The 13,688-nt window shown below is 32.8% G+C and overlaps 1 protein-coding gene and 1 non-coding gene across 15 annotated transcripts in view; both read left to right on the top strand.

Moving 5' to 3' along the window:
* The window catches only part of LOC142977085 (uncharacterized protein CG43867), a 353,930-nt gene that overhangs the window by 186,140 nt on the left and 154,102 nt on the right, over positions 1 to 13,688 (top strand). The window lies entirely within an intron of this gene.
* TRNAM-CAU (transfer RNA methionine (anticodon CAU)) lies at positions 6,545 to 6,616 on the top strand. Its single transcript has one exon. It is a non-coding gene; the product is annotated as a tRNA-Met (tRNA).

Genomic DNA, 13,688 nt, shown 5'->3' with positions numbered 1-13,688 from the left:
TCTGTCTGTGCGTATGGTTTGGGTGTTGATACCTTCTATTAAATTGACAGAGTTTATTCTTTATAGTTTTATTTGAAGTCTGCAGCTACCTCTCTTTTCGTTGGTAGTATTCTGCTGTCATTTTTCATGAGTGTACTTCTTAGGTTGTAAAAATTGTAAATACTTATAAATTTTAAACTAAATTGACTTGAATAGTTTATTGTGTGTGTTGTCAAAGAATACACATTTAGCATGTAGACTATTTCAGCTCAAGATGATGATCTTTTAACTACTTCTCATCTCAAAACTTTATTGTCATAAGTTTACAGATACGTACTATCTCAGGGCACGTAATCCACTCCGTGGCTGACAACAAACACTTAGAAAATCACCCCTGTGCTGAAGTAAGGCTTGTCTAGTCACCTGCCTTGTCGTAGCAGGCTTTTAACGCACTGAAACTTTCCATAAGACTAAGTAAAGACTTAAGATCGTCAACTACTATTTGACATAGACATTTTGTTGTAATAGGCTACGAGTACTAAAATTATCTGATTTATTGGACTACAGCATTGATAAGATATATGGTGGTATACGTGTCCTTTTAGGAGTTTCCCTCTCTCAGTATTTTTACTAATTTATTTTTTATTTAAACTAAACTACGTAATACTACGTATTGAGACAATTAATCTGTCTATTTATTCAGTCTTGTAGATTTCAGAAGTATGCCTTAGGTTTACTTATCCTTGCATACTTACAATCAATCAAAGATCAAAGAATATCCTCAATCATTACTTAAATGTAAGATAGTTTGCGCAACAGCAATATGACTATAGTTCAAAAACATAAAGTATAACTTTAGTTGCTATTCCAATAGAACATATTTCACCGGTATGTTTGTTCGTTTTTCAGTAATGCATAAGAAAAGTTTTGATGAGTTGCTGCCGGCCATGTTTGAATTGTGATTCAGTGGTCGCGCGGGATTTCAATTCTGTCGATGTTTTGTTGCGTGTAGGCAGTCTAGACGTGTTTATTACTGAAACAAATCAAGGTTTCAGCTGAAAAAAGGCCTTGGAATTTGTATAAATATGAGACCTACATAAATAGTTCTTGTATTTTTTTAGGTTTCTGTGTCTAGCCAGATTTATATCGCTTAACAGAGTATATACTTATAGTTTTTGAAGTGATCAATCGAAATGCTAACTGTCCCAAAACGTCGGGAGATTTTAGGAACAGTTTTAGTTTAAAATGTTAGTTTTGAGCAAATACGTGGCCATCAAAAGCATATATTAGCAGGAGTCTGTCTATATGAAACACTTAAGTGAACTACGTTATTTTAATAATTTGCTAGCCTTGCTATTATTTATAAGTACCTCAGCCATTGTACCAATAAATAATCAATAAAAACCGTTTTATAATACAATAGTGAAAGTAAGTGGGACGACATAATTCGAGAGGGAAACATGACACCTCCATTAGTGGCAACTTGTTAGAGATGGCGCTTTAAGCGCTTGCCAGATAATGGCGACTTTTACAATGTTCACGGAAAAATTGATCGGGACTGAGGTGTTTTGTGCACGATGTTTTGATGAAAATAAATTTAAGTCTCTTAAGTTTATCGAAGTTTTACGTAGTGTCTTGTTATAAATAAATGAGTTTGTTAGGCTTGTACATTAGCTGGTAGGTTTTGAAGTTACTGTCTTAGAAAAGTGAACACGGTTAGAAATATGACGTTTTTGTCTCCTTTTGTTTTCGTATGTGACTTAAACCTTAATCTTTCAACTAGTAAGTATTACATAACTCTATTCTCCCGTTACAAATTACGCAGGGACGTTTTAATGAAAACAGACCTTTTCATTTTTTTAATCCTCATAATTTAGCGAAAGTAACTCGTTATCCGTATAAATGCTTATCGAAATCTAGGCTTGACTTTCTGGAAGTGTGTTCCTTAAGAGTCAATCTGCAATAACATATTCATCATTGTATGCAAACAAACAAAGACTCTATTCAACAACCAACCCAGTCCATAATCACATACATCTTAAATAATTAAACCGTATTGTCTTAAGCATTGATCATATTTGTGTTGTGGTCTCTAAGGGTGCAGCCACACTTGCCAACACAGCCGAACACGTAGGTAAACAATCAATATGCTAATTTAGTTAGCTATCCCCCAGGTGCCTAGGGCACCACGTTACATACAAATTTGGACAGCAAAACGATTGTACTACCAAAGTGATTTACTGCGTGGTCGGGTAAATATTTTAGTTCAATTGGTTTTGTGTAGTGAATAAAATTTACAATTGTAAATTTCGTGTTTGTCAGTTTGTGTTATGAAATGAAATTTACTGTACAATTTAATGTATGGCGTATTCTTTTTACACTATAATAGTCAATATATGTCAGGTTCAATCATTACTTTTTGGTAAATTTAAAAGCTATTGTTTAGTACTGATATTTTTTCACGTAAAGGTAAAATAATATATTAGTTTTTAAAATATTTTTTATATATATAGGAGATTCAATAACAACAATAAAAATTAACAGTTTAATTTGGTTCGCAACGATAGATAATAACAAAAAATGTTCTCGATGAAATCAAATTTTCATTTAGACAATATGAAAAGAACCAGCCAAAACATATTTTACTGCTATTTTCACTTTTAATAGCAACCACATTAAAAAGTTAACAATAAAAACGGTTTCAATTACTAAACTTCGATCCAAGTTATCGTGTTGTTTCATTTCCCTAAAACGTCCATAAAAACTTGGCTAACCGTATAAAAAGTATCATCAATGGCCACCATTCATTCCCCGTACTGCTAACGGCGTTAAGGTGAATACACAGTAATACTCATATACAAATTTAAAGCTGATCTAAGCAGTCACAATTTCAGCTTTTTATAAAAGGAGTATTGAGTAGATTGCTGAAATTCTAGACGCTTACGAGTACTCAAATACTGACTTCATTAATTCCAAAATTCAGTAAGAATATCTAAATATTGCTAAGGTTGTACTTACTACTATGTTTCTGCTAACACACTAGTGTTAAATGTACATCCAGTAATCTGGTATACTGATAACTATTCCAATATTGAATTCTTTGAAAGATACAGTTTACGTGCAATATTTCGTCAAAGAAAAAACACCCTGTAAGTCTTTATGTTAAACGATCGCACACCGCGGCTTACGACGTACATTTGCAAGATCGTTTCATTACAAATAAATGTTTTAATATGTACTCACCTTAACAGAAATGCACAAAAATCATAAAAGTTTATATCCTGTGCGGTCGTTCTGTGCACGCATCGCGCCGATATTTTTTTTATTTCTATTTCACGCACGTGGCGGCCATTTTAAATCCAAATGTAATTGAGAGTTATGTAAATGCGGCTCGGCCAGCCTGTTTACCATTTGCGCGGAATTTCAGGATTTGGTATTTTGTGGGAAAGAAATAAATGTGGCTGGTGGCAGATGAAAATTCGGCTTTGTTGGGTTAGGCAAAGGGAGGTCGATGAATTTATTTGGAAAATTTGACCTAAATATATCTATTTATGGATATTTTGAACGTTTAAGAAAATTACATTTAAGTCCCGAAATAAAATCGTAATAAATTAATATGTCATGGTAAAATATCTGTTTTTATATGAAGTAAAAAGTGTTGTGCTGACTACGCTTGTTATTTCAACAATGAAATAACAAGCGTAAATATACAAATATTACCTACTAATATGAATACAAAATACGAATATTATTTGTATCAAAGACACCATTTTAATACTAAACTATTCAAACCGAAAACAATATTAAATGCTTCATTATAAAGTTGTATAGAAAATATGGAACTAACAGAATTTATTACATTAAATACTAGGATTAAACTCCATAATTCAAGTACATTATCATGAGTTTCCGAACCACTGACTGAACAACCAATTTAACAAGACACTTCAGATAATCTTTATCAATGTCATTATCATATAACCTCAGCTCACTTAGAGCTCAACTTATACTAGCTATTACTGCTAACTGGCCAATATTTATAGACCCTTGGCTATGGAGTCTAAGTAGTTTAATAAAAAGGTATTGCTTAAGATTGAAGTGGAATAGGATTAGATCTATCTGTCTATCGTATTATTAGTAGTCAACCTAGTGTCAAAGTTGTTTAAGCCACCCGAAAGGCCTTTAAAGGCTTAACGACTGTTATCTTAATTGCAAACAACCGGGGCCGACTTTATACGTGCCCGAAGCACGGAGACGCTCCGTTCAAATACCACTATGCTGTCACCCATCTATAGAATGACCGCGCCAACGGTTGCTTAACCCACAGATCGTTAACCGACCGGTGAGCACCACTGGCTATGAGCGCCTCAACGGGGTCAGATTAAATTGGTTATTCTATGGCTGAAATTGACAGGAGAAATGAAGTGAAAATGAGGGGACGGGTGTGGTCATTTAGGAATTAGTATCGGTTCATCAGATGTTCATACAATGGTATGTCTATGACAGCTGAGTAATTAATAATTCTGCTGGTTCAGGTGAAATCGGTTTTGTTCTCGTATCTGTTTGTTTGTATGTTTGCATTATTGAAACGTGTGTGTTGTTCGCTGTTTCGCTTTGTTGTTTTTGTATGCAGTTGGTTTTATGTCGGTATTATTTTAGTATGATTTAATAATTTATTGTTGTAAAGTAAATAATACGTATATGTAGGTACTCATAGTAGATAATTTGATTTACTATATTCCGAATAGAATGAATTACTTTAGATATTGGCGTGGGCTTTTTATGTCGCTATTCATTTTCGTAAAAAAAAATCCGATTAGGGACTAATATTATGTCGCAATACTCATCGATAAGGATAAAACATAGCCTAAAAAATCAACAATTGAATATTGAAATACAATATCGTAATTCTACATGTTCTTACTGTGCCATCTTGTTACAAACATTAAATGTATAAAACGGAATATGCTTATATTGATAATTACATAATATTATCAAAATACCCACATATGTTCCAAAAGAAACCCAAACAAGTGAACAGAACTCTTTTTCCTCAGTAATTAACAAACAGCCCAAAGCCATTATTGTCACATTTTTCCTTATATCCGCTATGTTGGCCAGTTACATTAAAATTCCATGTAACGTTAGATAAATCTTCACACCATTACACGAAGGGGGTGGGCAGGACAGGTCCTGATGTTTTTACCCCGGAAATTGGGCGGCCACTTTAATTTTGGATACATTACTTTGATACAATGCATCCTGGTGTGAGGATGGGGTATTGGAGAAGGAACCACGAATGATTTTAAGAATGCTATATCAGACTGTCAGAAAAAATGGGTCTGGATATCATTGTAAGTGTACAACTGTACATCGTACATTACAATTCTCTCTGAACTGTGTATTTATACTGACAATATAACAAACACTGTATATTTATATTTTAACTAGCTTTCCCGGCAAACGTTGTTTTGCCATAAAAATTAAATAAAAAAACATTCTCCAGCGGACATAATTGTAAATCTAAACCATTCTCAGATCCCCTTGAACACACACAAAAAAAATCATCAAAATCGGTCCAGTCGTTTAAGAGAAGTTCAGTGACATACACACTCACAGAAGAATTATATATATAAAGATATAGATTTATCAAGATCAGGCTTATCCCGTGTAACTTTGTACTATTTATGGAAATAAACTGTTTATATTTCTATATTTTTTTTATTCTTCTGCTACTACCGCTAGATCCCACTTACGCGTGTATAAAAAATCTGCTTTAAAATATGAAAAATATCTTTATCTGTCTAGTTAAAGAATTGCAATATAACAAAATATGTTTTTGTCTCTATATTGTATAAAGGTTTCTAACTGAAGTGACGGCGACGCTGGCACAAAACAACGTGTCACGCTCCGTACTTAACCCTCACGTGTTTGTTTTTCACACAAATGTTTGCAATGATAGGGTTTACAATTTATTTAGACACGTGGCAGTGTGTCAAGCCAAGTTCAAGCAAAGGAACTGGCTATTTTACGATCATTAAACAATTTAGGGCATTCGTTAAGTAAAGGTCTAACCTTTTACTATTAAAAGCACGGTAAAATGAAATTTTGAATGAATATTATCGAGCTATAAGCGTTTTGAATTTTCTGTTATCAGTATTTATCTTTTGATATTAGATAAAATATGGACACATAACTTAAGTAGTTTCTTATAGTACTATAAGCAGCTGTTTCTCTTCTTTTTTAAAAACATATCTTGTATTAGTTGTATTCCACATAAAAACTCTCACTCATATTTCCACTAAATTTTCATACTTTTTTATATTGTTTGCTAAAAGTATATTTCGCAAACGTTACATAAACAGACAATACAAGTAACGTTGTAACACAGTACTGTAAGGAACATCTAAAAATAAACCTTCTATACCAAGCCAAAGCAAAGTTCATTATCGTTCAAACGGCTGATGTAATACTGTTGTAAAACGGCGCGACGTGACGTCACCCGCATGCGCACTAGAAATATCTCTGCCGGCAAGTGAACGGTAATTTCGACGCGTAGACCAAGAGCAGAGTGGCGCAGTGGAAGCGTGCTGGGCCCATAACCCAGAGGTCCGTGGATCGAAACCACGCTCTGCTAGAAACACTTTTTTGGATTTTTTTGTACTTTTTACTTAATTATTGTAATTTTTTTCAATATAGTAGTACAATTTTCTGTAAAGTTCGATTATTTTACAAACGAAACTTTGATTTAAGTATCTAATAGCTAGTTTTTTTTTTTATATCAAAATAAAGTCATTTTATTCCGTTGCCTAGGGATAGTATTAGAAAGTTTCCGAAACATTATTATACTTAGTCCATTAAATATAAAATCTATATTTTCGAAACAAAATACGCCAATAACAAGGAAAGTTGGTCCAATTAAAGCGCTATCACAGTGTTTTAATCTGTGTGCAGATGGAGCTAAGTGGTTAATAGGTACCCTAGCGCCTGGCTAATTGCCTGTACACTGTACTGGCTACACCCCGTTGGCAAACTTTAAAATATTACCCGTTTGAAGTGCTCCGTGGTTGAGTGGACGAAATTTAATTTTGATATAACGATTTTTTGTATTTTACGGGGATTTAAATGATTATCTATATATATTTCGTTATTTGCTATGTATTTCGTTTATTCTACGAAATAAGGTGGTATTTTATAAATTGGTTACTTAGTACCTATTAGCAAACAACAAGAAATTAAGGAAGCAAAAAGGGGATAAACAAAGGAATAAATCTTGCTTGCTATCGATATATTATAATTTATTCTTCAAAATTCAAATTCATTTTAGTTTTTTCATAAGGTATCATTCGGTACACTTATTAAATTATAATATCGAAGAACATCGATTAGCCAACGTGATGAAGTTGAGACAAAACCCATCTTTTATTTCTGGAGTAGAATTTGTTTATTATAGTTTATTGTCATTACAAACCTCGTCATACAATGTTCAGTCTATAACTTGTACCATTATTTGCTCGCAGTTTCTCCAATAAGGCAAGAGGGAGTCAGCTTCCCTCCAGTATTAGGTATATTAGCTTAATCTGGCAACTTGCGCATAATCGGAGTGTTTCGAACATATTCTATTATTCATGTGTGCTTAGACGCAGATTGTACAGGCTTGCTGTTGATCGCTCGCAAACTAACAACCAAGCAACGTTCTGTGTTGTATTTTGTTGGAAATGTGTTGATTTGGTAAATATGAGTGACCTTTAGAATGTCATTTATTTAATATATTTTGCTGTATGTATGTGTTATTTAATATATTATACTGTGGTATGAACCATGGTAGGCGGAATAATTAATGCATCAAAGCATTCTCTGCTAGTCAACCACTGGGTTAAAGAAACTACTTAATCTACTTATCAATGTTATGTAATTTTTGTATACAGGGTGTTAGGCAGACCGTGGTACAAACGATATAGGCATCTGTATTGAAATGCTCGCTGACATGTTAGTACTATTCAACTTAAAATAGGCCTCACCATTTCGAAGATATGATACTTCAAAGTCAAACAGAAATTTGATCATAATCTGACTGTGAATAATGACGTAATATCGTAATACTCTTAAGTGATGAAATTAGGAAATTGATCTACCTACTTTATGACCTTTTTTTGGCTGACATTTTGAAGGTCAAAGAAAGTTTCCCATCTCACCCACATGGGTATCGAATTTTCGATAAAGCTAATTAAATTCTTTGTCAGATTATTATTACACTACTTCAGTTCTTCGTGTAACAAAGACGTAATCAATATATTTAAAATCTTCCATTACTGACTGACTAATGGACAACGCACAGCCGAATCTAAAGAGCAAAGAAAGTGGAAAGTTGTTTGAATATTTCTTGGGAAATGTAGAGAAGCACTAACAAATTTATGATTTTTGGAAATTCCCTCCGAAAGGGGTGAAATTCTACGCGGGAAATATATAAACGCGGGCTTTAAAAGTAGATGAATTCAGCACATACATAAACACAAATTGTGGTTACATAGATATACAAGTGTCTAACTTATTTGCTACATCTGAACGAATCCCTATCAAGGGGTAGAATTAGAAAATTTGCTTGTTCGTGCGGTTGCCTAGCAACCACGCGATGCGGGGCGCAAAGGACCGACGACGGCTTTTGTCCAAAATATTTTTTTAAATTGGTATATTATTAAAATGAACTGGTAAAGATAAAAGGAAAGTATTTACTCGCTTAGCTGCGCCGAACATTTTGTGACGAAAATGTAATTTGATCGATGTTTTTAGAACAAAATTTGTGAATTTTTTCATAAAATTTCTGTTTTTGACCGTAAAATAAGATTTTAGTCAACATTTTGGGTGCGATAAGTACGTTTACTTGCTTATTGCGGTTAGATCAGATATCAAATAGATTTACATTTTTAAATAAAAATGAAAATTCTCATTCTTTATCAAATTTCTGATATCAAATCTAACCACACTCTTTAAAAATCAGACCTAAACTGGAAACTCATTCTAAAAACAAAAAACTATCGCTAGGTACCGCAATGCTCTACCACTATCGACAAACGGCTAGCTATTGAGAAATTTTGTATGAAAATCTTGTTAACGCCTCTTGTTTGAAGGAACTATTTTTGAAGTACATTTGACATGTCAAACTCTCAATTCTTAATAATACCGACAGTAGAGAATTTTGCTAAAAGAATTCAACATAAAACTACCGATGCCATTAACTAATACAAGCAAAATGTAATAAAATATAGTAACTTGTTCATAAATATTAATTATTGATGTCCGTACATTTTTCCACAAATACTGAAGCTTGAAAGCACTGGTTTGGTGGCCGGCCAACCTTTGGTAATACATACCAAGTCATTTACCATCACATTGGTCCTTATTACTTTGTACATAAGGCTGGTTCTTGCTTGATTGGTGTTTGTTATCTTGGTATGTCGTTTGTCTATGAAACTGTTAATATGGAAGGACTGGGTTATTAATTAATTTAATGGGCTGTATGTCGGAATGCCTTTGCGTTTGGATACAGTTAGTTTATTAATTTACGATTGATACAATGAAATGTTGATACATTAAAATTTGTGTTTGCTATGTAATTTGAAAGCTCAATTTAATTGATGAGCATAATGTAAAGCTCAAACGAAATACGCTAAACAACACAGTATAGAGCAAGTGCTATCTATTTGTAACAAAAAAATAGTTATTCATTATAAGAAAAATTGTGGCCCAAAACTGCAATGTATCTTGATTTTGCAATGTATATCTTCAAACTAGCTTCTGTGACATTATTTAGTGAAAACATTATTTGGTGTTAAAAGGATCATTTGTGTCAATCCAGGTTATTAACTATGTGTGTTCTAAAATATCATTGAAATTCGATTATTATTAGTCTTTGCGAGAGCGAGTAATAAACATCCATCAACAAAATCTCACATTTATAATATTAGTAAGAAGTAAAAGAAAATAAATATAGGTACAAATTTATAATAAAAAAAAACGTCCTTGGATGGTAAATAAATATCGTAATTTTTCCAGTATTATTTCCTTCAGAAATACATTAATAACTTGGACTTTATATTACAACCAGATTCTCTATTACTTTTGTAAAACAAGACTATAAAATGGAACATGCAATAAAACTGATTGCACACGAGTGTTCTCATCAAATTAATTTTTATTTCTCAAATGTGCAGTCTGAGCGTTAAAATGCAGATTTTGTTGGATAGTTACGGAGCTGGTTTAATACTAGAATTGTAAAATTGGTTTTTTGTTAAAGTATTCTCTGTTATTTTAGTTTTAGTGTTACTAAAATCGGAAGATTTGTAGCATTCCTTTTTTAGTATAGGTACATTATTCGTTCACTTTTATTTCAGTAACTAAGGTTACTTTTTAATTTAATGTAATGGCTCTATGTTATTCGTTTTGCGATATTTGAACGATATCACGGTTCAGAGCTAAAGATATGAGGTCATAATAGTATGTATGAACAATTGAACACTTGCTTTATCATATACATGTATAGTTAGGAGAATCATAAACAGTTCTTCAAAGCGCCGAACTGAAAATCCCTATCAATACCCTAAAACAAGCAGAGAATATATGTTGATTATTGTTGATATATACTGATATATCAACAATAATCAACTTTATTTTGCACTGGCAAAATAAAGCGTTTGATGATTTATTGAGAATCACTTGAACTATGGTTTATACCGCTTGCGGTAAAGATATGGCTATCATATTTTAATGTAGGTACTATTTGACTGCACAATACCATGAAATATCTAAGGTATTTACAGATAGTTGATTTACATATAAAGCGTTTACCTGTCAATAAATGTGCCCAATAATTATTTATTATACCATAAAGCACATTTCTAAATGTTGCAAAGCGTACTCAAGGCCTCCGCCTAATCCGTGCGTGGGCGCATTTGAATGCTCATTCATAGTTACACTACAACACTGTCAAACAAATTTCAACTTTATCTCTTTATGTTATGATACAAATCACCTTGTATACATTTCGAGGTTGATAACATAATTTTGAGAAGAAGACTTTTGTAATTTCGACTCTATGGGTGTATAAATGTGGTGTATTTTCCAGTGTATATGTTTAGAGGTTAATATGTTAGTACGATTATTGAATAATCAGGTAGTAGGCGCTAGACACTTGCATTACTATGACTCAGTTGAAAAATAGCTTGATATGTAACCGTGAACTTTCGTGGGAATTTCTGACGTACATTTTTAGGCGCCAGCAAAAATTTGGTAAAAATGTAGGCTTTTGTAATTCTTTTTTTTATTTTACAAGGCATTACTTTAAGAGCTTGGTGGACTCATGGCATAACCACTCCCTCATGACGGGTGGAGACCCTTACCCAGCAGTGGTACATTAATGGGTTGATTTTTTTATTTTTACGTTAAGATATGCATTTTTTTATGATATGACGTTTTCCCTCCGCCGGGCTAAGTTCTTCCTACTTTTGTTCCAACTGTCCATGTTGCCTGCTTAAGCAATATAACGCTACCTTTGAAAGAGGTTAAGCAGGGTGACAGGCAGGAAATAGGGACGAGTATATTGCCACTAATGGGGGGTATCCTAAATCCGAATTGCCGTAGAGAATTTCCTTTCAAAAGTATATACAGAAAAACAAAGTGTTTTATAATAATAAGAGAATGTGTGCATTATCAATCCGTCATATCGCTTTTCCTTTTCAAATAAAACATAAATACATTTACGAGATAAAAACGTTGATACTAATAAGAGACATCTTCAAGATAAAAAACGTGTACTGCGATAACTTAAAGAGACTCCAAAAACAATGTTAACATTCTAAAACTATTTTGCCAAGATTTTCTGTAAAACAAGTTAGTACCTACATATGCAGGTATAAATCCGCCACTATATGAAAGGCATTACTTGCTCCCTCTTTCACTAAAGACTCCAATCCAGTCTCACTAACAAGAATTAATAATACACAACTGTCGATGGCATTCTGTCAAACATTGGTCAGTACAAATCATTAACATTTGACCCAACATTGGCCGCACCCCTTCCTAATCCCTTCAACCCTTTGATAATGAATTTCTTAGTAAAGCTTCTTATTGGTCCTGAACACTATTAGCGTATATGACATGCGGTTAGAATTACGACCGACTTTGAATTACGGACTAAAAGTCTTTGACAGAAAAGTTTCAGTAGTATAAGAAATGCTGAGATTTTAATTCAAGCTTAATTTTAAAATAAATCAAGTTCGTACCAGATAATTAATATAATTTATTTATAAGTGTTTTACAAAAAAAAATGTTTGTGTTTTACAATAATTATTATCGATGGGTGATATTGATCGGTAATCTTACCTATTTGTATTGTCTATTTTGTTCATACTTTTTATGTATTTTCCTATAAGACACTTGTTTAATGCAAATATGATTTACAATGTTATATGTAAGGATATTTAGTCGTGTACTGATGTGTATTGTATTGTTACAGGTACGGTCATAGTCCTATCCAGTTTAACAACTTTGAAAATCAAATAAAGTCGTGTAAGTACAAACCTATTACTCTAATATGGAACTCAAAATTTTCCAGATGCACATTATTTGGAGATTTTTAGATTGATATAATAGACTTAACCGACCCAAACCCTCCCTTCTCCCTCGTTCGGGAGGAGACCCCTGCAGTAGGTTAGAAACAGTTAAAAAATACATAGATTATTATGCTATAACAACTATAAAATAACTAGCACTCTACAAGACCAAATTGATACTTCTGCCCCTTACTTGTGTGGTGTACTCATGATTAATGCAGAAGCAATTTGTCACCACATCTGAGGCGATCAGGCCCAGGATCGAAGGTTTTCTGCCTGATTTGTATATCGCTAGATGATGCTTATATTATTTACTGCCCGTTCATCTCGAAGATAATAACTTCCGGCTATTTCGTAATAATGTTGTATGTTTACCTATTTAAGAGCAAGTAAACTTGATCTTTTAAAAATATACGTATCTATTCAAAAATAAAACAACGAATTAACTAACAATATTGAGAGTATAAGTATACCATTATTCTATGACATTATGACTCTGATATTAATAAATGTATCTATAGATAAGTAAAAATAGCATAGTTTTCCGAATTCATATATCGATCAATACATTCTTACATTAGGACTTTAATTAATGTATTGCAACAAATTACATTTTGTTATACGTACTAATATTAAAGTTGTGCTTATTCAAACGTTGATTTATAATGTGCACGATTGCTATAACGCCTACGTCACACCCACTGCGCTATTAATTTGCGACCCTGAGTCTAATTAGTTGTATACTAATGATTAAAGAAACAGAGTGTTAACATTCACCTAAGTATAGAAGTATTAGGATCAATTAAGTTATTTATATATGATCCAAAAGCCTTTACTGTATACAATAGCGTGTACTTATTTAATTTTGTATGTAATTGTTTTACATGCCTTGATAATTTTTTACATAAAAATGAACCCAATAATGATTGCAATTCTACTAGTAACATTCATATTAGAAAGTATAATGAATATCTTCGACTGTGTAGTAAGCAGGTTAATATCACGAAAGGTCAAAGCCCTTTAACAAACACAATTCACCAAAGATAGGACAGAAAACTTTAAAACCATAAAACCATACGCGTTGTATACGAAACATGACTT

This window comes from Anticarsia gemmatalis, chromosome 12 (assembly GCF_050436995.1).
Source record: "Anticarsia gemmatalis isolate Benzon Research Colony breed Stoneville strain chromosome 12, ilAntGemm2 primary, whole genome shotgun sequence".
NCBI classification, from domain to species: domain Eukaryota; kingdom Metazoa; phylum Arthropoda; class Insecta; order Lepidoptera; family Erebidae; genus Anticarsia; species Anticarsia gemmatalis.
The sequence above is the reverse complement of the archived record's forward strand: the minus strand, read 5'-3'. Positions and strand labels throughout refer to the sequence as shown.